Here is a 26,802-nt window from a genome sequence, read left to right as displayed (position 1 = left end):
TAATTGAGTTCATCTAATCAAATTATTTAATGAACTCCCACTCAGATAGACATCCCTCTAGTCATCTAAGTGAAACATGATCCGAGTTCAACTAGGCCGTGTCCGATCATCACGTGAGACAGACTAGTCAAGATCAGTGAACATCTCCATGTTGATCGTATCTTCTATACGACTCATGCTCGACCTTTCGGTCCTCCGTGTTCCGAGGCCATGTCTGTACATGCTAGGCTCGTCAAGTCAACCTAAGTGTATTGCGTGTGTTCCGAGGCCATGTCTGTACATGCTAGGCTCGTCAACACCCGTTGTATGCGAACGTAAGAATCTATCACACCCGATCATCACGTGGTGCTTCGAAACGACGAACCTTCGCAACGGTGCACAGTTAGGGTGAACACTTTCTTGAAATTATTATAAGGGATCATCCTCCTTGCTACCGTCGTTCTAAGCAAATAAGATGCAAAAACATGATAAACATCACATGCAATCAAATAGTGACATGATATGGCCAATATCATCATGCTCCTTTGATCTCCATCTTCGGGGCACCATGATCATCTTTGTCACCGGCATGACACCATGATCTCCATCATTGTGTCTTCATGAAGTCGTCACACCAACGATTACTTCTACTTCTATGGCTAACCCGTTTAGCAACAAAGTAAAGTAATTTACATGGCGTTATTCAATGACACGCAGGTCATACAAAATAATAAAGACAACTCCTATGGCTCCTGCCGGTTGTCATAATCATCGACATGCAAGTCGTGATTCCTATTACAAGAATATGATCAATCTCATACATCACATATATCATTCATCACATCTTCTGGCCATATCACATCACATAGCACTTGCTGCAAAAACAAGTTAGACGTCCTCTAATTGTTGTTGCAAGTTTTTACGTGGTTTGTAGGTTTCTAGCAAGAACGTTTCTTACCTACGTATGACCACAACGTGATTTGCCAATTTCTATTTACCCTTCATAAGGACCCTTTTCATCGAATCCGTTCCGACTAAAGTAGGAGAGACAGACACCCGCTAGCCACCTTATGCATCTAGTGCATGTCAGTCGGTGGAACCTGTCTCACGTAAGAGTACGTGTAAGGTCGGTCCGGGCCGCTTCATCCTACAATGCCGCCGAAACAAGAAAAGACTAGTAGCGGCAAGAAGAATTGGCAAACTCAACGCCCACAACTTCTTTGTGTTCTACTCGTGCATAGTAACTACGCATAGACCTGGCTCATGATGCCACTGTTGAGAATCGTAGCATAATTTAAAATTTTCCTACGCTCACCAAGATGCATCTATGGAGTCTACTAGCAACGAGGGGAAAGGAGTGGATCTACATACCCTTGTAGATCGCGAGCGGAAGCGTTCCAATGAACATGGATGACGGAGTCGTACTCGCCGTGATCCAAATCACCGATGACCGAGTGCCGAACGTACGGCACCTCCGCGTTCAACACACGTACGGTGCAGCGACGTCTCCTCCTCGATCCAGAAAGGGGGGAGGAGAGGTTGATGGAGATCCAACAGCACGACGGCGTGGTGATGGATGTAGCGGGTCTCCGGCAGGGCTTCGCCGAGCTTCTGCGAGAGAGAGAGAGAGGTGTTGCAGGGGAGGAGGGAGGCGCCCAAGGCTGTAGATGTTGCTGCCCTCCCCCCACTATATATAGGGCCAAGGGAGAGGGCGGGGGGGGGCGCAGCCTTGCCCCTTCCTCCAAGGAAGGGTGCGGCCAGGGGGGGAGTCCTTCCCCCCCAAGGCACCTCGGAGGTGCCTTCCCCTTTTAGGACTCTCCCTTCTTTCTTATCTCTTGCGCATGGGCCTCTTGGGGCTGGTGCCCTTGGCCCATATAGGCCAAGGCGCACCCCTTACAGCCCATGTGGCCCCCCGGGGCTGGTGGACACCCTTGGTGGACCCCCGGACCCCTTTCGGCACTCCCGGTACAATACCGATAAAGCGCGAAACTTTTCCGGCGACCAAAATAAGACTTCCCATATATAAATCTTTACCTCCAGACCATTCCGGAACCTCTCGTGACATCCGGGATCTCATCCGGGACTCTGAACAACTTTCGGGTTTCCGCATACATATATCTCTACAACCCTAGCGTCACCGGACCTTAAGTGTGTAGACCCTACGGGTTCGGGAGACATGCAGACATGACCGAGACGCCTCTCCGGTCAATAACCAACAGCGGGATCTGGATACCCATGTTGGCTCCCACATGTTCCACGATGATATCATCGGATGAACCACGGTGTCAAGGATTCAATCAATCCGTATGCAATTCCCTTTGTCAATCGGTATGTTACTTGCCCGAGATTCGATCGTCGGTATCCCAATACCTTGTTCAATCTCGTTACCGGCAAGTCTCTTTACTCGTACCGCAATGCATGATCCCGTGACTAACGCCTTAGTCACATTGAGCTCATTATGATGATGCATTACCGAGTGGGCCCAGAGATACCTCTCCGTCACACGGAGTGACAAATCCCAGTCTCGATCCGTGCCAACCCAACAGACACTTTCGGAGATACCCGTAATGCACCTTTATAGTCACCCAGTTACGTTGTAACGTTTGGCACACCCAAAGCACTCCTACGGTATCCGGGAGTTGCACGATCTCATGGTCTAAGGAAAAGATACTTGACATTGGAAAAGCTCTAGCAAACGAAACTACATGATCTTTTATGCTATGCTTAAGTTGGGTCTTGTCCATCACATCATTCTCCTAATGATGTGATCCCGTTATCAATAGACATCCAATGTCCATAGTCAGGAAACCATGACTATCTGTTGATCAACGAGCTAGTCAACTAGAGGCTTACTAGGGACAGGTTGTGGTCTATGTATTCACACATGTATTACGATTTCCGGACAATACAATTATAGCATGAATAATAGACGATTATCATGAACAAAGAAATATAATAATAACCATTCATTATTGCCTCTAGGGCATATTTCCAACACTTAATACACTAGATGCATGCTGGATAGCCGTCGATATGTGGAGTAATAGTAGTATATGCAGGCAAGAGTCGGTCTACTAATCTTGGACGTGATGCCTATATATTGATCATTGCCTGGATATCGTCATAATTATTTGAGGTCCTATCAATTGCCCAACAGTAATTTGTTTACCCACCGTGTGCTATTTCTTGAGAGAAGCCACTAGTGAAATCTACGCCCCCGGGTCTATTCTTTGTCATATTTGCTTTGAGATATATTTTTATTTGCTTTTGTTTTCAGATCTATTATTCCAAAAACCCAAAAGTACCTTGCTGCACTTTTCTATTACTTATTTTATTTTGCGTTTTATCGAGATCTATTTATCCAATCTACCACAATTTTATCCCGTCAACTTGACAATTTCTGGCGCCGTTACCCGTAAGAGGTATTGACAACCCCTCATAAGCGTCGGGTTGCAAGTATTTGTTCTTTGTGTGCAGGTACCATTTACATAGTGTTGCTTGGTTCTCCTATTGTATTGATAACCTTGGTTTCATAACTGAGGGAAATACCTACCGTAGTTGTACTACATCATCCCTTCCTCTTTGGGGAAATACCGACATAGTTCAAGCGACATCAATCTCTGGCTCAGCCTCATCAGCCACCTCAACAGCGTCAGCTCGAGCCGGCTCAACATCAGCCACCTGTCCGCACGACCACGGACCGCTTTGTGACATCGGCGGGTTATTTCTCCAATCCCGTTGATAACTTGTTGTCAGCAGCTACCAACCTCGCGGCACTTCCGATCACAGGGAACACTCGGTTGAGAGGGATGCCTTGCACGCCATTGAGATGATGAAGACCGCGGTTGTCCAGCAGGCAAACTACTCCTATAGCCAGCAATGCGTCCACTCCACCCCACATCCAAGCCGCAGCAGGAGTCACCATGCTTAGTCGCCAGCTGTCTCCAGCAGTGCTCATCGAAGACGTGAGCAGCATCATGACCCGCCATGACACAGAGCTTAAGACGCCCAGGAGATCATCGACACAGCTTATGCACGGCGGGTGGCAGAAGCGACCAACATGGCGACTCATCAGTCGCCTCCTGTGACCCCCTTGGCTTCTCAAGGGGTTGGATCGAGTACCGGGACCATTGGGATTCCGTTCCTGGTGTCGGCTCTGCGCAACAAGCGTATGACCAGGGACTTCAAAGCCCCTCATAAGGTCTCCAATTACATGCCTGACCTCGAACCGGCGGCTTGGATTGAGAGCTAAGAAATCGCCATGGACATCCTGGATGTTAGCGACGCGGTTTGTGCTAAGTATTTAACCATGATGCTGGAGGGACCAGCTCATAGTTGGTTTAAGAACTTGCTCCCTAATCCCGTCAACACTTAGGCATAGTTGAAGGAGCATTTTATCAAACACTTCCAAGGAACCTGCAAGCGCCCAGTGACAATCGTTGATTTATAGCACTGTGTTCAGCGTGAGGGACAGTCGACCCATCATTGGTCCCACCGGGTCGCGGATATTGTCCACTCCTCTGATGGCATATCAGCCGCCCAGGTCATCTTGATTTTGGAGAAAAACTGCCATTTTGATCCTTTGGTTCAGAAGCTTGGGCGTCTCAAGCGGATGGTTCAGGACATGGTAGGTCTAATGGATGTCCTTACCAGATACGCTAAGTTAGACACCACGAAGGATCCAACGCTAGATGACGAAAAAGCCGACAAGGGCAAGAGAAACGATGGTGGAAAAGGACAATAACAGAACAATTTCGGGTACAATGGGAACCATGGCAATCATGACAATGGTGGCAAGCATAAACACCCAGAGGGCGACTCAGACTTTGTTGCCAACACCAATACCGGTTTCAAGGGCCAGAGGCAGAAATTCTGGGAAGCCGTTCAATAAAGCTCGCAATTTCGAGGAAGCTCTCAAAGGTCCGTGTCCCAAGCATAGTACTTAAGATAAGCCGGCAAATCAGTTCTGGGAGAACTGTCATATCATGCAAGCTTACTGCAATCAAGTCTACCAGAACCATCAAGGTGGCGGCGGTGGAAACCCTGGTCAACCAAGGGCGGGCGATGATGTCTACTACGCAACTTTATTCTTGTAGACACGTGTTGGGCCTCCAAGCGCAGAGTTTTGTAGGACAGTAGCAATTTTCCCTCAAGTGGATGACCTAAGGTTTATCAATCCATGGGAGGCGTAGGATGAAGATAGTCTCTCTCAAACAACCCTGCAACCAAATAATAAAAAGTCTCTTGTGTCCGCAACACACCAAATACAATGGTAATTTGTATATGTGCACTAGTTCGGCGAAGAGATGGTACTGTCAAAGACAAGATTCATAATTGTTTCCACACAATTCCTACTGTACCATATCATTTCCACAATTTATATTGAGCAATATAAGCCATAGAAACTAGGAAACAAGCAAACTATGCATTGAAAACAGAATCTGTCAAAAACAGAACAGTCTGTAGTAATCTGTACTCCAACCATATTTCTGCTACTCTAAAAACTCTGAAAAAATAGGACCACACAGAGAATTTGTATATCTATCACCTGTAAAAAATTCAGAATTTTTCCACGTTCCAGTAAAATATAATAATTTCTGCACTGGACGCAAAAGTTTCTGTTTTTGCAAGAAGCAAGTCAACTATCATCCACACTATCCCAAAGGCTTTACTTGGCACTTTATTGAAACAAAACCTATAAAACATGATTACTAAAGTAGCTTAATCATTTGAACACACAAAAACAGTAGGTAAAATTGTTGTGTTGTCTCCCAACAAGCGCTTTTCTTTAATGCCTTTTTAGCTAGGCATGATGATTTCAATGATGCTCACATAAAAGATAAGAATTGAAACATAACGGGAGCATCATGAATCACATGGCAAGAACATTTAAGTCTAACCTACTTCCTATGCATAGGGATTTTGTGAGCAAATAATTTATGGGAGCAAGAATCAACTAGCATGGGAAGGCAAAACAAGTGCAACTTCAAAACTTTCAACATAAAGAGAGGACACTTGATATTATTGCAATATGTAAAAGCATATGTTCCTCTCTCATAATAATTTTCATTAGCATCATGAATGAATTCAACAATATAGCTATCACATAAAGCATTCTTTTCATAACACGGAAGCATAGAAAACTTATTACTCTCCACATAAGCAAATTTCTTCTCATCAATAGTAGTGGGAGCAAACTCAACAAAATAACTATCATGAGGGTGAAAATTAAAATCATGATGAAAAGTTTGATGGTTATTCTTTATAGCATACATGTCATCACCATAATCATCATAGATAGCAACTTTGTTACCATAGTCAATTGAAGCCTCATCAAAAATGGTGGATGGATCATTAAATAAAGTCATGACCTCTCCGAATCCACTTTCATCATTATAATCATCATAAATACGATGCATGCAATCATTATAACAAATTTGCACATCAAATCTTGGGGGACTAAAAAAATCATCTTCATCAAACATGGCATCCCAACAATGCTAATATAATTGGATCACATAACCATCCCTCAAAGTGCAATGAAGAATCACTCCAAAGTTCCTATCTAGCGGAGAACATAAGAAGAATTGTTTGTAGCTATTCTTTCCAATCGATCTATCAGAGAGTTCGTACTAAAATTACACCAAATTATTCTTTCCGATAGATCTATCTAGAGTTCATACTAAAATAACACCAAGTATTCTTTCCAATCGATCTACCAAGAGTTCGTACTAAAATAACACCAAAGCAAATTCAGATTCATAATACTCAATCCAACACAAAGAACCTCAAACAGTGCCCCCAGATTTCTACCTGAGAAACAAAAGACGAGAACGTGCATCAACCCCTATGCATAGATTACCCCAATGTCACCTCGGGAATCCGCGAGTTGAGTGCCAAAACACATATCAAGTGAATCAATATGATACCCCATTGTCACCATGAGTATTCATATGCAAGACATATATCAAGTGCTCTCAAATCCATAAAAGTATTCAATCCGATAAAACGAAATCTCAAAGGGAAAACTCAATTCATCACAACAAGATAGAGAGGGGAAAACACCATATGATCCGACTATATTAACAAAGCCCGCGATACATCAAGATCGTGACATCTCAAGAACACGAGAGAGAGACAGAGATTAAACACATAGCTACTAGTACAAATCCTCAGCCTCGAGGGTGGACTACTCCCTCCTCATCGTGGTGGCCGCCGGGATGATGAAGATGGCCACCGGTGATGATTCCCCCCTCCGTCAGGGTGCCGGAACGGGGTCTAGATTGGTTTTCGGTGGCTACAGAGGCCTACGGTAGCGGAACTTATGATCTAGGGTAATCCCTAGGGTTTTTGGAATATTTGGGAATTTATAGGGTAAAGAGGGGGTGTGAGAGGCCACCGAGGTGGGCACAACCCACCTGGGCGTGCCTGGGCCCCCATGCGCGCCCTGGTGGGTTGTGCCCCCCTCGGGGGACCCCCCAAGTTCTTCTCCGACCCACTGGATGTCTTCTGGTCCATAAAAAATCCACAAAAAGTTTCACGGTGTTTGGAATCCATTTGATATTGATTTCCTGCGATGTAAAAAACAACAACTGGCACTGGGTCAATAGGTTAGACCCAAAAAATGATATAAAGTTGCTTTAAATGATTGTAAAACATCCAAGAATGATAATATAATAGCATGAATACTTCATAAATTATAGATACGTTGGAGACGTATTAGGCGACTCAGGTTTCCCAGAGCCGACTTATCTGGTAATTACCAGAACCCTGGTTTTCAGGACTCGGGCGACTCTGGGTCTGGATATCAAGGATCTGGAAACGGTGGGGCTCGATATCAGCGTTTCGGCCAAGGCAACCACCAACAGGGCAACCAGACAGGTTTTCAAAGTAACCCAAAGGAGTTGAATAGTGGTCAATATCACGTGTTCACCACTAGCACTTGTAAGCGTGACCGCAGGCTGCAACAACGTGTCGTTAATGTGGTTGAGCCGGCGGTCCCTCAGTACTTAAACTGGTCAGAGCAGCCGGTCATTTGGAGTAGGGAAGATCACCCGCTCAGGTTGAGAATCCGGGTTGTCTCGCTCTAGTGGTGGCACCTCAAGTTGATGTCTATTACCTCATCATCATCAATATCAATCAAGCAGGAAGTAGGTTGATGTCTACTACGCAACTTTATTCTTGTAGACTCGTGTTGGGCCTCCAAGCGCAGAGTTTTCTAGGATAGTAGAAGTTTTCCCTCAAGTGGATGACCTAATGTTTATCAATCCATGGGGGGCGTAGGGTGAAGGTGGTCTCTCTCAAACAACATTGCAACCAAATACAAGAAATCTCTTGTGTCCCCAACACACCCAATACAATGGCAAATTGTATAGGTGCACTTGTTCGGCGAAGAGATGGTAATAAAAGTGTAATATGAATGGTAGAAATACATTTTTATAATCTGAATAAATAAAAACAGCACGGTAGTGAACGATAAAAGTGAGCACAAACGGTATTGCAATGCTTGAAAATGAGGCCTAGGGTCCGTACTTTCGCTAGTGCAATCTCTCAACAATGCTAATATAATTGGATCATATAACCATCCCTCAACGTGCGATGAAGAATCACTCCAAAGTTCCTATCTAGCGGAGAACATAAGAAGAAATTGTTTGTAGGGTATGAAACCACCTCAAAGTTATTCTTTCCGATCAATCTATCCTAGAGTTCGTACTAAAATAACATCAAGATATTCTTCCCGATCGATCTAACCAAGAGTTCGTACTAAAATAACACCATATGATACACATCAACCAACTCTAATGTCACCTAGATACTCCAACGTCACCGCGAGTATCCGCGAGTTCATTATGTGATATGCATAAAAAATCAGATTCATAATACTCAATCCAACACAAAGAACCTCAAAGAGTGCCCCAAGATTTCTACCGGAGAAACAAAGACGAGAACGTGCATCAACCCATATGAATAGATTACCCCAATGTCACCTCGGGAATCCACGAGTTGAGTGCCAAAACACATATCAAGTGAATCGATATGATACCCCATTGTCACTGCGGGTATTCATAGCAAGACATACATCAAGTGTTCTCAAATACATAAAAGTATTCAATCCGATAAAATGAAATCTCAAAGGGAAAACTCAATTCATCACAACAAGATAGAGAGGGAAAACACCATATGATCCAACTATATTAACAAATCCCGCGATACATCAAGATCGTGACATCTCAAGAACATGAGAGAGAGAGAGAGATTAAACACATAGCTATTGGTACAAACCCTCAGCCTCGAGGGTGGACTACTCCCACCTCATCATGGTGGCCGCCGGGATGATGATGATGGCCACCGGTGATGATTTCCCCCTCCGACAGAGTGCCGGAACAGGGTCTAGATTGGTTTCTCGTGGCTACAGAGGCTTGCGGCGGCGGAACTTCTGATCCAGGGTTACCCCCGGGGGTTTTGGAATATTTGAGAATTTATAGGGCGAAGAGGCGGTGCGGGAGGCCACCGTGGTGGGCACAACCCACCTGGGCACGCTTGGGCCCCGAGGTGCGCCCTGGTGGGTTGTGCTATCCTCAGAGCTCCCCTCTGGTACTTCTTTGGCCCACCAGGTGTCTTCTAGTCCAGAAAAAATCTCCAAAAAGTGTCGCTGCGTTTGGACTCCGTTTGGTATTGATTTTCTGCGATGTAAAAAACAAGCACAAAACAACAAGTGGCACTAGGCACTATGTCAATAGGTTAGTCCCAAAAAATGATATAAAGTTGCTATAAAATGATTGTAAAACATCCAAGATTGATAATATAATGGCATGAATACTTCATAAATTATAGGTACATTGGAGACGTATCAACATCCCCAAGCTTAATTCCTACTTGTCCTCGAGTAGGTAAATGATAAAAGAAATAATTTATGAAGTGTGAATGCTAGCAAAGTGCACAAGTTTGATACTTCCCTTCGGGAGGGGGAAATCGAAGCCAACAACATCACCAACGTTCCTCTCATCATGGGAGGACTCAACTCCATCAACATCTTCACCAACACCATCTCATCTCAAACCCTAGTTCATCTCTTGTATTCAATCTTTGTCTCAAAATCTTAGATTGGTACCTGTGGTTTGCTAGTAGTGTTGATTACATCTTGTAGTTGATGCTAGTTGGTTTATTTGGTGGAAAATTATATGTTCAGATCCCTAATCATATATTATACTCCTCTAATCTTGAACATTAATATGATTTGTGAGTAGTTCGGTTTGTTCTTGAGGACATGGGAGAAGTCTTGTTATAAGTAATCATGTGAAATTGGTATTCGTTCAATCTCTCATGATGAAATAAATTCCTCAATTTTGTTCCTAGGAGTGTGATCGTCAAAAACATGCATGCTAGAACTCCTAGGAAATATGGATGTGTGACTAAGGAGTTAGAAACCAAAGATAACAACACTTGAAACTATGCATTACGCCTAGCTAGGGGCATAAAACAATAGCACCAGTTGGGAGGAAACCCAATAGTTATCTTAATTTTCTTATTTATTTTCCAGGGTTTTTGTGTGCACACAATTATTCTACTGTTATGGTTGTGTTTTTGTGTTTTAAATTAGTGTTTGTGCCAAGTAAAGCCTTTGGGATGATTTGGATGATAGTTGCTTTGATTCTGTGCAAAAACAGAAACTTTTGCATCCGGTAGAAGAATTGTTAAAATTTTCTAGAGTGCAATAAAATTCTGAATTTTTTACACATGATTTATATACAAATTTCCCACGTTGCCCTATTTTTCAGAATTTTTGGAGTTACAGAAGTATGGTCATTGTTCGAATTATTACAGACTGTTCTAGTTTTGAAAGATTATGTTTTTCTTACGTTGTTCGGTTGTTTTGATGAATATATGGATTGTATCTGGGGGTATAAGCCATGGTGAAGTTAGAATACATTAGGTGTAATGTAATTATAAAATATGAATGGGTTTACAATAGTACCTAAAGTAGTGATTTGCTTTAGTATACTAACGGATCTCATGAAGGTTTTGTTGAGTTTTGTGTGCTGAAGTTTTCAAGTTTTGAGTGAGATCACGATGGATGATGGAATAAGGAGTGGCAAGAGCCTAAGCTTGGGGATGCCCGAGGCACCCCAAGGTAATATTCAAGGACTCCCAAGCAACTAAGCTTGGGGATGCCCTAGAAGGCATCCCCTCTTTCTTCTACCAACTATGGTAATTTTACTTGGAGCTATATTTTTATTCATCACATGATATGAGTTTTGCTTGGAGCGTCATGTATTATATGACTCTTTGTTTGATTTTTAGTTTGTCACAATAATCCTTGCTATACAAACCCATTTGAGAGGGACACACATTTTTCATGATTTATTAGAATACTCTATGTGCTTCACCAATATCTTTTGAGCTAGGCAGTTGCTCTAGTGCTCCACTTATATCTTTCAGAGCACGACGGTGATTATATTTTGAGGAAATAGATGAACACTCATGCTTCACTTATACTATTTTGAGAGTTGATAATACTAATGGTAATATGCACAGGTTATGAATTTGGTCCTAATGTGATGGATATTCAAGAAGGATATAATAAAAACTATCATGTAGATCACTGGATATGATAAGTTTGATTCCTTGCAATAGTTTTGCGATATGGATATGATAATATGTGAGTTATGCTACCGAGTAATTGTGATTAGTAAGAATATTGGTGTTAAGGTTTGTGATTCCCTATGCATGCACGTAAAGTCAATAGTTATGCAACGAAGTTATATCCTACTTATGGTGCATTATTCAGTGTTAGTTATTCTCAATGCATGTTCATGACCGTTTTTGTTTTCTGGTTGGTTGCTTCTCAATCTATTTGCTAGCCTCCATTTGCACTAAGCGGGAATGCTTCTTGTGCATCCAATTCCTTAAACCCAAAGTTGTGCCAAATGAGTCTAGTATACCTACCTATATGCGGTATTTACATGCCGTTCCAAGTAAATTTGCATGTGCCAACTCTAATCATTCAAAAAACTATCCATTTTGTGTGCCCCTACTGCTCATGAAGCAATAGGGGGTGGACAATATCTTTCATGCTAGATGGGTTATTCTCACGATGAGTGTTTACTCACTTGTCATTGCACGAGAAACTGGCAGGTAATAGGGATGCCCAGTCCCGAAATGAATTAAAATGAACAAAAAACTCCCCTGGGAAAGTTGAAAGTTTGGAAGGCCCCCATGGATACAGCTAGCCATGGATTGTGAAAGAATGGTGGAGGGGCAGTAAACTTTATTTTCTGTTTGGGAACTGCCTATAATGTGTCTAGCATGGGATAAATTGGAAAATTTTGGTCGTGATGCTCACAGGAAAAGCATGCCTCTCAAAAATAATTTTATCTCTGTTTTAAACTCTGAACTCTGGCACCTCTGCAAATCTCTGTTTCCCTCTGCGAAGGGCCTATCTATTTTACTTTTATGCATTTTTATTTTTATTTTGAGTCTCCATCTTCTCTTATAAAGCACCAACTGGAGAGCACCATTGTCGTACTTGTGCACTGGTGTAGTTAATATTGAGTGTGTTTCATGAATGGATCAATGACTGAGCATAATGGGCTAGGGATAACTTTCTTTAGCATTGATATTTTGAAAGACATGGTTGCTTGTTAGTATGCTTGAGTATTTATATCTTCATGTCAAACTATAGACTATTGCTTTGAATCACTCGAATCCAAATATTCATGCCACAAAAGAAAAGATTATATGATGAATATGATAGGTAGAATTCCACATCAAAAATTATGTTTTTACCATTTACCTACTCGAGGACGAGCAGGAATTAAGCTTGGGGATGCTTGATACGTCTCCAGCATATCTACATTTCTGATTGTTCCATGCTATTATAGTATCAATCTTGGATGTTTTATATGCAATTACAAGCAATTATATATCATTTTTTGGGACTAACCTATTAACTTAGTGCCCAGTGCCAGTTGCTGTTTTTGCCAGTTTTGGTTTTCCAGAATATCAGTACCAAATGAAGTCCAAATGCCACGAAACTTTTTGGAGATTTTTTCTGGACAAAAGAGACCCTGGAAGCTTCGGGAGAGGTCCCAGGGGGTAGGCATGCCCTGGTGGCTTGTGGGGCCAATGTTCACCCGTTTGACCTAATTTCACCTCCATAAATTCTCTAAAATCGGGAAACCAACAGAGAGCCACCCAAAATACTTTTTCTGCCGCCGCAAGCTTCTGTTCTTGAGAGATCCCATCTGGAGGCCTTTTCCGGCACTCTGCCAAATGGGGAATCAACCACAGAGGGGCGCTACATGAACCTTGTTGCCCTTCCGATGATGTGTGAGTAGTTTACCACAGATGTACGGGTCCATAGTTAGTAGCTACATGGCTTCTTCTCTCTCTTTGATCTTCAATACAATGTTCTCCTTGATGTTCTTGGAGATCTATTCGATGTAATCACCTTTTGCGGTGTGTTTGTTGGGATCCGATGAATTGTGAGTTTATGATCAGATTATCCATGAATATTATTTGAGTCTTCTTTGAACTCTTTTATGCATGATTATTATAGCTTTGTATTTCTCTTTGATCTATTGATTTGGTTTGGCCAACTAGATTGATTTTTCTTGCAATGGGAGAGGTGCTTCGTTATGGATTCGATCTTGCGGTGCTCAATCCCAGTGACAGAAAGGGACATGACACGTATTTGTATTGTTTCCATTAAGGATAAAAAGATGGGGTATATTAATGCGTGAGTTTTTGTCTACATCATGTCATCTTGCTTAAGGTGTTACTCCAATCTTTATGAACTTAATACTCTAGATGCATGCTAGATAGCGGTCGATGTGTGGAGTAATAGTAGTAGATGCACTCAGGAATCGGTCTACTTGTCTCGGGCGTGATGCCTGTATACATGATCATTGCCTTGGATATCGTCACGATTATTCACTTTTCTATCAATTGCCCAACAGTAACTTGTTTACCCACCGTATACTATTTTCAAGAGAGAAGCCTCTAGTGAAAACTATGGCCCGTGGGTCTACTTTTTATCATATATTAAAATCTCAAAAGTAACTTGCTGCAATTTATTTTATTTTATTTTATTTTGTGTTTTATTTACCTATCTACCACCACAAGATTTAATCCTTGCAATTAACCGTTGAGGGATTGACAACCCCTCGTTTGTGTTGGTTGCAAGTATTTTGTTATTTTGTGTGAAGGTGCTGCTAACAAGGTGTTGCTTGGTTCCCTACTGGATTGATAACCTTGGTTCTTAACTAGGGGAAATACTTACCTCTACTATACTGCATCATCCTCTTCTCTTCGGGTAAATCCCAACACAGCTCACAAGTAGCAGATTGGTCCTCCCATGATGAGAGGGTTGTTGGTGATGTCGATGGCTTTGATTCCTTGTTCATGTTCATTTAAATCTTGCAATCTCCCTGTTCATGTAAATCTTGCAAATTAAGAGACAAAAGGCATTAGAATTGCTCCACAAAGTATTATTTTGATCAAAAACATTATAAATAACACTAGGAAAACATGACGCAAAATGGACATATCAACTCCCCCAAGCTTAGACCTCGCTTGTCCTCAAGCGAAAGCCGATATCAATAATCATGACCACGTGTTTAGAGAGAGAGAGAGGTGTCGATAAAAACAAAATACGCACATGGTAGCATCATGATCAATATCATAGAAGCAATAAACATTATCATAAAACTTCTCATGAGCTAGTAACAATTCATCACAACCACGAAGTATAAGGCATAAACTTTCTTAAAAACTAACAAACTATGTTCTCAGTCATCAAGGCAATTGCAATTCATCATCTTTTCAGGAAGAGTCTCATGTAGGAGCTTTTGTTTAGCAAGTCCACATACTCAACTATCATTTAGTCTTCTATGATTGCTGACACTCACGGCATATATATGGAGCAAACGTTTCAGTCAGACATATAGAAAGATAGTGTAACGCCCACGATGCGGCTATATCTCCCACGTGTCGAGGCACGACTTAGAGGCATAACCGCATAGTGGTTTTGTCGCAAGAAGGGTCATCTTCACACAATCCCATGTAATGAACAAGAATGGGATAAAGAGTTGGCTTACAATCGCCACTTCACACAATACATAAATATCATTCATACATCATCCAAAATACAATCATATAGACCGACTACGGTCAAAATCCAGATGAAAATAAGACAACCCCAAATGCTAGATCCCCGATCGTCCCAACTGGGCTCCACTACTGATCATCAGGAAAAGACACATAGTAACGACCACGTTCCTCGTCGAACTCCCACTTGAGATCGACACCATCATCTGCACTGGCATCGTCGGCACCTGCAACTGTTTTGGAAGTATCTGTGAGTCACGGGGACTCAGCAATCTCACACCCGCGAGATCAAGACTATTTAAGCTTGTAGGAAAGGATGGTGCAAAGAGGTGGAGCTGCAGCGGCAAAAGCATATATGGTGGCTAACTTGCGCACATGAGAGCGAGAAGAGAAGCAAAGGAACGGACGTCATCTAGCAATGACCAAGAAGTGATCCTGAACACCTACTTACGTCATACATAACACAGACCGTGTTCACTTCCCGGACTCCGCCGAGAAGAGACCATCGCGGCTACACACGCACTTGGTGTATTTTAATTGGGTCAAGTTACAAGTTATCTACAACCGGACATTAACAAATTCCCATCTGCCTCATAACCGCGGGCACGGCTTTCGAAAGATAATACCCTGCAGGGGTGTCCCAACTTAGCCCATCATAAGCTCTCACGGTCAACGAAGGATAAACCTTCTCCCAGAAAGACCCGATCAGTCTCGGAATCCCGGTTTACAAGACATCTCGACAATGGTAAAACAAGACCAGCAAAGCCACCCGAATGTGCCGACAAATCCTGATAGGAGCTGCACATATCTCGTTCTCAGGGCACACCGGATGAACACTACGTACAGCTAAAACCAATCCTCGAGTTTCCCCAAGGTGGCGCTGCAAGTGGCTCTAGTTTGGACCAGCACTCAGAGGAACACTGGCCCGGGGGTTTAAAATAAAGATGACCCTCGGGCTCTAGAAAACCCGGGGGAGAAAGGTATAGGTCGCAAATGGTAAAACCAAGGTTGGGCCTTGCTGGAGGAGTTTTATTCAAGGAGAACTGTCAAGGGGGTCCCATAAATCACCCGACCGCGTAAGGAACGCAAACTCAAGGAACATAATCCCGGTATAACAGTAACTAGGGCGGCAAGAGTGGAACAAAACACCAGGCATAAGGCCGAGCCTTCCACCCTTTACCAAAACATATAGATGCATTAATTAAATAAGAGATATTGTGATATCCCAACATGTCCATGTTCCGATATGGAACAAACTTCAACTTCACTTGCAACTAGCAACGCTATAAGAGGGGCTGAGCAAAAGCGGTAACATAGCCAAACAACGGTTTGCTAGGAAAGGATGGTTAGGGGCTAACATTGCTGAAATAGGAGACATGATATAGCAAGTGATAGGTAGCGGAGCATGGCAATAGAGCGAACATCTAGCATAGCAAAGATAGAAGTGATTTCGAGGGGTGGTCATCTTGCCTGCAAGATTCTCAGAGTTGTCGAAAGTTTGATCCTCGTAAGCGTACTCGACAGGTTCCTCGTTCACGAAATCGTCTCCTGGCTCTACCCAAGACAAGAACACAAACAAACGGAACCACAATCAACAACGAGAAATGCGCAAACACCATGAATGCAAAACATGTATGATATGCAAGATATGATATGCGATGCATATGCGTGCTCCGGAAGGAAAATGATGCACATGGCAGTAACTTGGCAAACCAAGCATGCCACTGGAAAGATGAGATGATTTCGGTCGAAATCGATATAAAGATCACCGGAATCGGATGCACGGTTTGAAAATGGCAAGCAAAACAAGAATAACACTAATCTACGATAAACAGCAAGATAGCACTTAAAATACAACAAGTAACAATGCTACAGCACCCCAACATAGCAACAAATCATATGACAGTAATCTAAAGGAGATGCTTGACAAAAGATGAACACTGAGCTACGGCTAGTTCACAACATATCAAGCTCAAACAAGCATGGCAAAAGTGCAAAAGATTACAGGCTCACAGACTTAGTGAAAAACTGGACATGGCAGAAAACAGCATCAGGTAGCAATGTTCAGAGCACGAAATCAACATGCCATTGGTACTTAACATAGCAAAACAAGGCATGGTAGTGTTCTACTCAATGCACATGACAAAAGTCCCTTACTGACCATAAGCCAAAAAGGAACAGAAGATATGATGGCAAGCATGTAAACATAGCAAGTTTCGTTATCAGGTTTCAGACTTGGCAGAAAACAGAGCATGGCAGAAATATTAATATATAGGCCTCTTTGTGAGCTTGATGCACTCCCTACAGAGCAATGCATGACAAACCAAGCATACCTACAGCAAGAAGACATGTTTATGAAGCTATCCATGGCAAGAACAATTGCATAGCATGTATGGATCAACTACAATAAGCTTGGCAAAAATGAATATCATGTTAAGAATCTGCCAGAAATATTTTATAGCAAAAGTAGAGCAAGATTGAGTCATGCTATGGTACTCTAAAATTGCAAACAATTGCAGGAATGGATCAATTACAACTATAGCTACAAAACATCCTTACTGAACATCTCCAAAATATGCATGGATCTCTCTGTAGCATCAAGTTTACATGGCAACAAAATTACAGCAGACTAGGACTTGGAGAAATCGCAGTCTCTGAAATCAGAATTATTATGGGGCCTACTTTGCATGCTTGTGCTAGTCACCACAGAGATCACAAAAATACATGGACTATACCACTGGAAAGATAGCATGACATACTTCAAAACACATGTAGAGCTCATGCTCAAAAGATGCACAGAATAAATGATACAAAAATGACAAATCTCCAAGTTCTGATAAGAACCAGAGATTAACAGCAACTAGCCCTCTTCCAATGAAGATTTGAGCATCAAGATGACCTCTAATGAATATGGTGCAATTTAACAAAATGAAGAGCATCACGAGACGAACAATTTGACATACTACACGCGCGAATCGGAGCTACATGCACAGAGTTATCGCATCGGGAACTGAGGCACATGCTGAGAAAAGTAACAGGACTTGGCAAAAAAAGGAAGGACGAAAGTCAACGGGAGCTACAGTGGCTACCAGATCCGATCGAGGTCGGGCGAGCTCGAGGCGCTCGGGCGCTCGCCGGCCGGAGAGGGAGGAGCGGCGCCGGCGCGGGGGAAGGAGAGGAGGAGGCGCGGCGGAGGAGGCGCCGGCCGGAGGCGGCGGTCGCCGGCGGGGGCGGCGGTCGCCGGAGGCGCGGCGGCGGCGATGGCCGAGCGGCGGCAGTGACCACGGCGGAGCCGGCCGGCGGCGGCGGCGCAGCTCCGGCGGAGGCGGCGGTGGCGGGCGCGCGCGGGCGCAGAGGAGGCGGCGGCGGGCTCGGGCGGGCCCGCTGCAGGCTTCGCGGGCCGGCGGCGGGGCGGTTGGACGTCGTCCGGCGCGGACGGACGCGTCCGGCGGCGCGGTGGGAAAATCTCTAGGGTTCGTCTGTGATTTCGTTTTTCGTGATGCCCACTTATAAATAGGTAGAGGGAGCTAGGAGACTCCAAATGAGGTGCGGTTTTCGTCCACACGATCGTGATCGAACGACCTAGAGCATGGAAGAGAGTTTGGTGGGTTATGGGCTGGTTTTGGAGGGGTTTTTTGCTGGACACTCAAATGGACTTTGCGGATGCCCGGTTAACCGTTGGAGTACCAAACGACGTCCGAATGGAACAAAACTTGACCGGTAGTCTCCGGGTGGTATATTAAGACCACTTGACAAGCCTCGGTCCATTCCGAGAAAGTTTGACACACGCACATGAAAGAAAACTAGAGGGGTGCACCGGAGGAGATAGGAGCGCCGGATTGGAAAACGGACAACGGGGAAAATGCTCGGATGCATGAGACGAACACGTATGCGAATGCAATGCACATGATGACATGATATGAAAATGCATGACATGACAAAATACAAAACGAAAGGCAAAAACCCGACAACGGAGGGAAAAACATAACACATAGCCGGAAATGGCAAGAGTCGGAGTTACAAATATGGCAAGTTACATGCGGGGTGTTACAGATAGGGGCTTATAATTTTGCCTCCCAACTCATTTACCTCAAGGGTAATGTCAACAATAATAACTCATGATCATCCATATCCAACTAGATATATATGCCTAGATATTTCCCCACCACATGATGCTTGCAAAATAGAAACATAAAAAGGAATAGAGGAGAACACTATTGATTCTTGCATGAAAAGTAAATACATAAAAGTAAAAGATAGGCCCTTCGCAGAGGGAAGCGAAGGTTGTCATGCACTTTTTATTTTTGGATGTGCAAGCTCTTAATGCAAAGGAAAGTCACTTTATATTGCCCCTTGTGATGGAAACCTTTATTATGCAGTCTGTCGCTTTTATTTCTTTACCACACTACTGCAGGATGCTGCTAACGCGACACTACAATCAGAGACCCTTCGACGAAACTGCATGCGATGCATTAATCGCAAACGGTGATGTAAAAAATGTCAAAAAAGATGCAAAATGTTTGCGATGGAGGATGCATCAAACACGGTTCATATTATAATTACGTGTGCGATGCGTGGCATACGATTAATCCATAAGAATTGTTTGCGATGAGACAGAACAACAAAAATGGGCAGCTATATCAAGGTGTGTGCGGTACACGACATACAGTTCGCTCGGATGAACCGTTTGCTATTAGGGAATGCAACAGAAATGGTCAGTCAGATCATGGTGTGTGCGATATACGACATACAGTTCACTCGGATGAATTATTTTCGATTAGGGACACAACAGAAATGGTTCAACTTAATAAGATGTGTGTGATATGCGCCATACAGTTCACATAGATGAACTGTTTGCGATGAGCCAAAAGAACACAAATGATCCATGTAAACAAGATGTGTCTGGTCCACGACAAACATCCCACTCGAAAGAACTATTTGCGATGAGAATATATAACACAGACGGTTACTAGAGTTAATTCATGTACGATTCTGTGTGTAGAAAATACTTTGAAAACTGCAAAGTAGTTGCTTGCGATGGCTAGGAGTATCGCACACAATGCGTGTGTGAATACTCGTGTGTGATGATTAGTAAGTTACGCATATGTTTCCTTATGGTAACACGTGTGCAATAACACGTGACACCACATACAGTTGTCGGTTGTGTGCTCCACTTAGTCTTCCCGCGCTCCACATGGGTGAATTCTAAAATCCCCAATCCCCTAGCCAGCTGCTAGCTACAAATAACCACACCAATGGCTGCCGGTGGCGACTCGCTATTGATCCAACTACTAGCTAGTTACCCACACATACCGGCATACCCCCAACGGCCGACGACGGGATGGAGTCGCGTGACGGCGGAATCGAGGCTGAAGGCACGATGGTTGGCTTGGCGGTCGACGGCTGATACGTCTCCAACGTATCTATAATTTTTGATTGTTCCATGCTATTATATTATCTATCTTGTATGCTTTATATGCATTTATATGCTATTTTATATGATTTTTGGGACTAACCTATTAACCTAGAGCCCAGTGCCAGTTTCTGTTTTTTCCTTGTTTTTGAGTTTCACAGAAAAGGAATATCAAACGGAGTCCAAATGAGCTGAAAATTTACGGTGATTTTTTATGGACTAGAAGAAGCCCCCAAAGCAAAAGAGTTGGGCCAGAAGAGCCACGAGGCCTCCACAAGGGTGGAGGGCGCGCCCTACCCCCTGGGCGCGCCCTCTATCCTGGTGGGCTCCTCGTAGACCCCCCTGACGTGAAATCAACGCCAAAAATTCCTATAAATACAGAAACCCCCGAAAAGAAACCTAGATCGGGAGATCCGCCACCGCAAGCCTCTGTAGCCACCAAAAACCAATCGGGACCCTGTTCCGGCACCCTGCCGGAGGGGGAAACCATCACCGGTGGCCATCTTCATCATCTCGGCGCTCTCCATGACGAGGAGGGAGTAGTTCACCCTCGGGGCTGAGGGTATGTACCAGTAGCTATGTGTTTGATCTCTCTCTCCCTCTCTCTCTCGTGTTCTTGATTTGGCACGATCTTGATGTACCGCGAGCTTTGCTATTATAGTCGGATCTTATGATGTTTCTCCCCCTCTACCTTATTGTAATGGATTGAGTTTTCCCTCTAAAGTTATCTTATCGGATTGGGTCTTTAAGGATTTGAGAACACTTGATGTATGTCTTGCATGTGCTTATTTGTGGTGGCAATGGGATATTCACGTGATCCACTTGATGTATGTTTTGGTGATCAACTTGCGGGTTCTGTGACCTTGTGAACTTATGCATAAGGGTTGGCACACGTTTTCGTCTTGACTCTCCAGTAGAAACTTTGGGGAACTCTTTGAAGTTCTTTGTGTTGGTTTGAATAGATGAATCTGAGATTGTGTGATGCATATCGTATAATCAAACCCGCGGATACTTGTGGTGACATTGTAGTATCTAGGTGACATTAGGGTTTTGGTTGGTGTGAATCTTAAGGTGTTATTTTAGTACGAACGCTAGGGCTGTTTGTGACACTTATAGGAATAGCCCAATAGGTCGATCAGAAAGAATAACTTTGAGGTGGTTTCGTACCCTACAATAATATCTTTGTTTGTTCTCCGCTATTAGTGACTTTGGAGTGACTCTTTGTTGCATGTTAAGAGATTGTTATATGATCTAATTATGTTATCATTGTTGAGAGAACTTGCACTAGTGAAAGTATGAACCCTAGGCCTTGTTTCCAAGCATTGCAATACCGTTTTCGCTCACTTTTGTTACTTGTTACCTTGCTGTTTTTATATTTTCAGATTACAAAAACCTATATCTACCATCCATATTACACTTGTATCACCATCTCTTCGTCGAACTAGTACACCTATACAATTTACCATTGTATTAGGTGTGTTGGGGACACAAGATACTCTTTGTTATTTGGTTGCGGGGTTGTTTGAGAGAGACCATCTTCATCCTACGCCTCCCATGGATTGATAAACCTTAGATCATCCACTTGAGGGAAATTTGCTACTGTCCTACAAAACTCTGCGCTTGGAGGCCCAACACGAGTCTACAAGAAGAAGGTTGCGTAGTAGAGATCAAGCTCTTTTCTGGCGCCATTGTCGGGGAGGCTAGGTAAGCATCACTCACACCCCGTCAACTAAGCTCTTTTCTGGCGCCGTTGCCGGGGAGGTGAGTGCTTGAAGGTATATCTTTAGATCTTGCAATTGAATCTCTTAGTTTCTTGTTTTGTCACTAGTTTAGTCTATAAAAGTAAACTACAAAAAATGGAATTGAGGTTGCCTCATATGCTTCATCTTTTTAATGTCTTTCGTGAAAATGATGGAAAGGAAAATTGTGCTCAAGTGTTAGAAGAAGAAGTTCATAAAATGTTTGGCATAAAATCTTTGAATGATGAGCATGGTTGCAATGTTGTTAGTATGAATTCCTTGAATATCCATGATGCTAATGATATGCAAAGCCATAAGCTTGGGGAAGCTATGTTTGATGAAGATGATATTTTTTCTCCACCAAGTTTTGATGAGCAAATTTATTATGATGATAGCGTGCCTCCTATTTATGATGACTATATTGATGAAAGTGGGTTTGGAAGAGTGTCAACTCTAGGTAATGATCCAACTATTTTGGAGGGTGCTGAATCTTATAATATTTATGAAAGTGGATTTGGAGAGGTCATGACTTTATTTAGTGATGAATCCACTATTTCGGAAGAGGTTCCAATTGATTATGAGAACAAAGTTGCTATCTATGATGATTATTGTCATGACATGTATGCTATAAAGAATAATGATAACCATGAAACTTGTCATCGTGATTTTAATTTTCAATTGGATTATGTCTCACATGATAGTTATTTTGTTGAGTTTGCTCCCACTACTATTCATGAGAAGAAATTTGCTTATGTGGAGAGTAATAAAAATTCTATGCTTATGCATCATGAAAAGAATGATTTATGTGATGGTTATATTGTTGAATTTTGTCGGTGTACTAAAGTTTGGGCCCTTTCTGTTGGGGAACATAGTAATAATTCAAAAAAATTCCTACGTGTCACCAGGATCAATCTAGGAGATACTAGCAACGAGAGAGAGATGGAGTGCATCTTCATACCCTTGAAGATCCCTAAGCGGAAGCGTTACAAGAACACGGTTGATGGAGTCGTACTCACGGCAATTCAAATCGTGGAAGATCCGATCTAGCGCCGAACGGACGGCGCCTCCGCGTTCAACACACGTACAGCCCGGGGACGTCTCCTCCTTATTGATCCGGCAAGGGGAGAGGAGAAGTTGAGGGAGAGCTCCGGCAGCACGACGGCGTGGTGGTGGATCTTGCGGTTCTCCTGCAGGGCTTCGCCAAGCACTATGGTGGAGGAGGGGGTGTTGGAGGAGGGAGGGGCTGCGCCAGGGGAAGGGGTGCGGCTGCCCTCCCACCCCCACTATTTATAGGGGGAAGGGAAGAGGGGTCCGGCCCCCTAGATGCATCTAGAGGGGGGCGGCGGCCAGGAGGGGGAGACTTGCCCCCCAAGCAAGGTGGGAGGCGCCCCCTCCCCTAGGGTTTCTAACCCTAGCCGCCTTGGGCCCTTGGGGGCGCACCAGCCCACTAGGGGGCTGGTTCCCTCCCATATTCAGCCCATTAAGTCCTCTGGGGCAGGTGTCCCCAGCCGGTGGACCCCCGGACACCTTTCGGTGGTCCCGCTACAGTACCGATAACCCTCGAAACCATTCCGGCGACTGAAAATGGACTTCCCATATATAAATCTTCACCTCCGGACCATTCTGGAACTCCTCGTGATCTCCAGGATCTCATTCGGGACTCTGAACAATCTTCGGTAACCACATACAATTTCCCATAACAACTCTAGCGTCATCGAACCTTAAGTGTGTAGACCCTACGGGTTCGGGAACCATGCAGACATGACCGAGACATCTCTCCGGCCAATAACCAACAACGGGATCTGGATACCCATGTTGGCTCCCACATGTTCCATGATGATCTCATCGGATGAACCATGATGTCGGGGATTCAATCAATCTCGTATACAATTCCCTTTGTCCATCGGTTTGTTACTTGCCCGAGATTCGATCGTCGATATTCCCATACCTCATTCAATCTCATTACCGGCAAGTCTCTTTACTCATTCCGTAACGCATGATCCCGTGGCTAACTTCTTAGTGACATTGAGCTCATTATGATGACGCATTACCGAGTGGGCCCAGAGATACCTCTCCGTCATACGGAGTGACAAATTCCAGTCTCGATTCGTGCCAACCCAACAGACACTTTCGGAGATACCCGTAGTGCACCTTTATAACTACCCAGTTATGTTGTGACGTTTGATACACCTAAAGCATTCCTACGGTATCCGGGAGTTGCACAATCTCATGGTCCAAGGAAATGATACTTGACATTAGAAAAGCTCTTCGCAAACGAACTACACGATCTTGTGCTATGCTTAGGATCGGGTCTTGTCCATCACATCATTCTCCTAATGATGTGATCCCGTTATCAACGATATCCAATGTCCATGGTCAGGAAACCACAACCATCTATTGATCAACGAGCTAGTCAACTAGAGCTCACTAGGGACATATTGTGATCTACGTATTCACACATGTATTACGGTTTCCGGTTAATACAATTATAGCATGAACAATAGACAATTATCATGAACAAGGAAATATAATAATAACCATTTTATTATTGCCTCTAGGACATATTTCCAACAGTCTCCCACTTGCACTAGAGTCAATAATCTAGTTACATTGTGATGAATCGAACACCCATAGATTTCTAGTGTTGATCATGTTTTGCTCGTGGAAGAGGTTTTGTCAACGGATCTGTGACATTCAGATCCGTATGCACTTTACGAATATCTATGTCTCCATCTTGAATATATTCACGAATGGAGTTGAAGTGACGCTTGATGTGCCTGGTCTTCTTATGAAACCTGGGCTCCTTGGCAAGGGCAATAGCTCCAGTGTTGTCACAGAAGAGAGTCATCGGGCCCGACGCATTGGGAATAACTCCTAGGTCGGTGATGAACTCCTTCATCTAGACTGCTTCTTGTGCTGCCTTCAAAGCAGCTATGTACTCCGCTTCACATGTAGATCCCGCCACGACGCCTTGCTTGCAACTGCACCAGCTGACTGCCCCACCATTCAAAATGTACACATATCCGGTTTGTGACTTGGAGTCATCCAGATCTGTGTCAAAGCTAGCATCAACGTAACCCTTTATGACGAGCTCTTCATCACCTCCATAAACGAGAAACATATCCTTAGTCCTTTTCAAGTACTTTAGGATATTCTTGACCGCTGTCCAGTGTTCCATACCGGGATCACTTTGGTACCTCCCTACCAGACTTATGGCAAGGTTCACATCAGGTCTGGTACACAGCATGGCATACATAATAGAGCCTATGGCTGAGGCATAGGGGATGACACTCATCTTTTCTCTATCTTCTGCCGAGGTCAGGCATTGAGCCGTGCTCAATCTCACACCTTGCAATCCAGGCAAGAACCCCTTCTTAGACTGATCCATATTGAACTTCTTCAATATCTTGTCAAGGTATGTGCTTTGTGAAAGACCAATGAGGCGGCTCGATCTATCTCTATAGATCTTGATGCCTAATATGTAAGCAGCTTCTCCAAGGTCCTTTATTGAAAAACACATATTCAAGTAGGCCTTTATGCTTTCCAAAAGTTCTATATCATTTCCCATCAATAGTATGTCATCCACATATAATATGAGAAATGCTACAGAGCTCCCACTCACTTTCCTATAAGTACAGGCTTCTCCATAAGTCTGTATAAACCCAAACGCTTTGATCATTTCATCAAAGCGAATGTTCCAACTCCAAGATGCTTGCACCAGCCCATAGATGGAGCTCTGGAGCTTGCATACTTTGTCAATATTCTTAGGATCGACAAAACCTTCCGGCTGCATCATATACAATTCTTCCTTAAGGAAACCGTTAAGGAATGCCGTTTTGACGTCCATTTGCCAGATCTCATAATCATAGAATGCGGCAATTGCTAACATGATTTGGACGGAGTTTAGCTTCGCTACGGGTGAGAAGGTCTCATCGTAGTCAATTCCTTGAACTTGTCGATAACCCTTAGTGACAAGCCGAGCCTTATAGACGGTCACATTACCATCCGCGTCAGTCTTGTTCTTAAAGATCCACTTATTCTCTATGGCTTGACGATCATCCGGCAAGTCTGTCAAAGTCCATACTTTGTTTTCATACATGGATCCTATCTCGGATTTCATGGCTTCAAGCCATTTGTTGGAATCCGGGCCCGCCATCGCTTCTTCATAGTTCGAAGGTTCACCGTTGTCTAACAACATGATTTCCAGGACAGGGTTGCCGTACCACTCTGGTGCGGAACGTGTCCTTGTAGACCTACGAAGTTCAGTAGCAACTTGATCCGAAGTTTCATGATCATCATCATTAACTTCCTCTCTAGTTGGTGCAGGCACCACAGAAACATCTTCCTAAGCTGCGCTACTCTCCGTTTCAAGAGGGGGTACCTCGTCAAGTTCAACTTTCCTCCCACTTACTTCTTTCGAGAGAAATTCTTTCTCCAGAAAGGATCCATTCTTGGCAACAAAGATCTTGCCTTTGGATCTGAGGTAGAAGGTATACCCAATAGTTTCTTAGGGTATCCTATGAAGAAGCATTTTTCTGATTTGGATTCTAGCTTTCAGGTTGA

The sequence above is a fragment of the Aegilops tauschii genome, chromosome 5 (genome assembly GCF_002575655.3).
Source record: "Aegilops tauschii subsp. strangulata cultivar AL8/78 chromosome 5, Aet v6.0, whole genome shotgun sequence".
NCBI lineage: Eukaryota > Viridiplantae > Streptophyta > Magnoliopsida > Poales > Poaceae > Aegilops > Aegilops tauschii.
Note: the sequence above shows the minus strand (reverse complement) of the source record.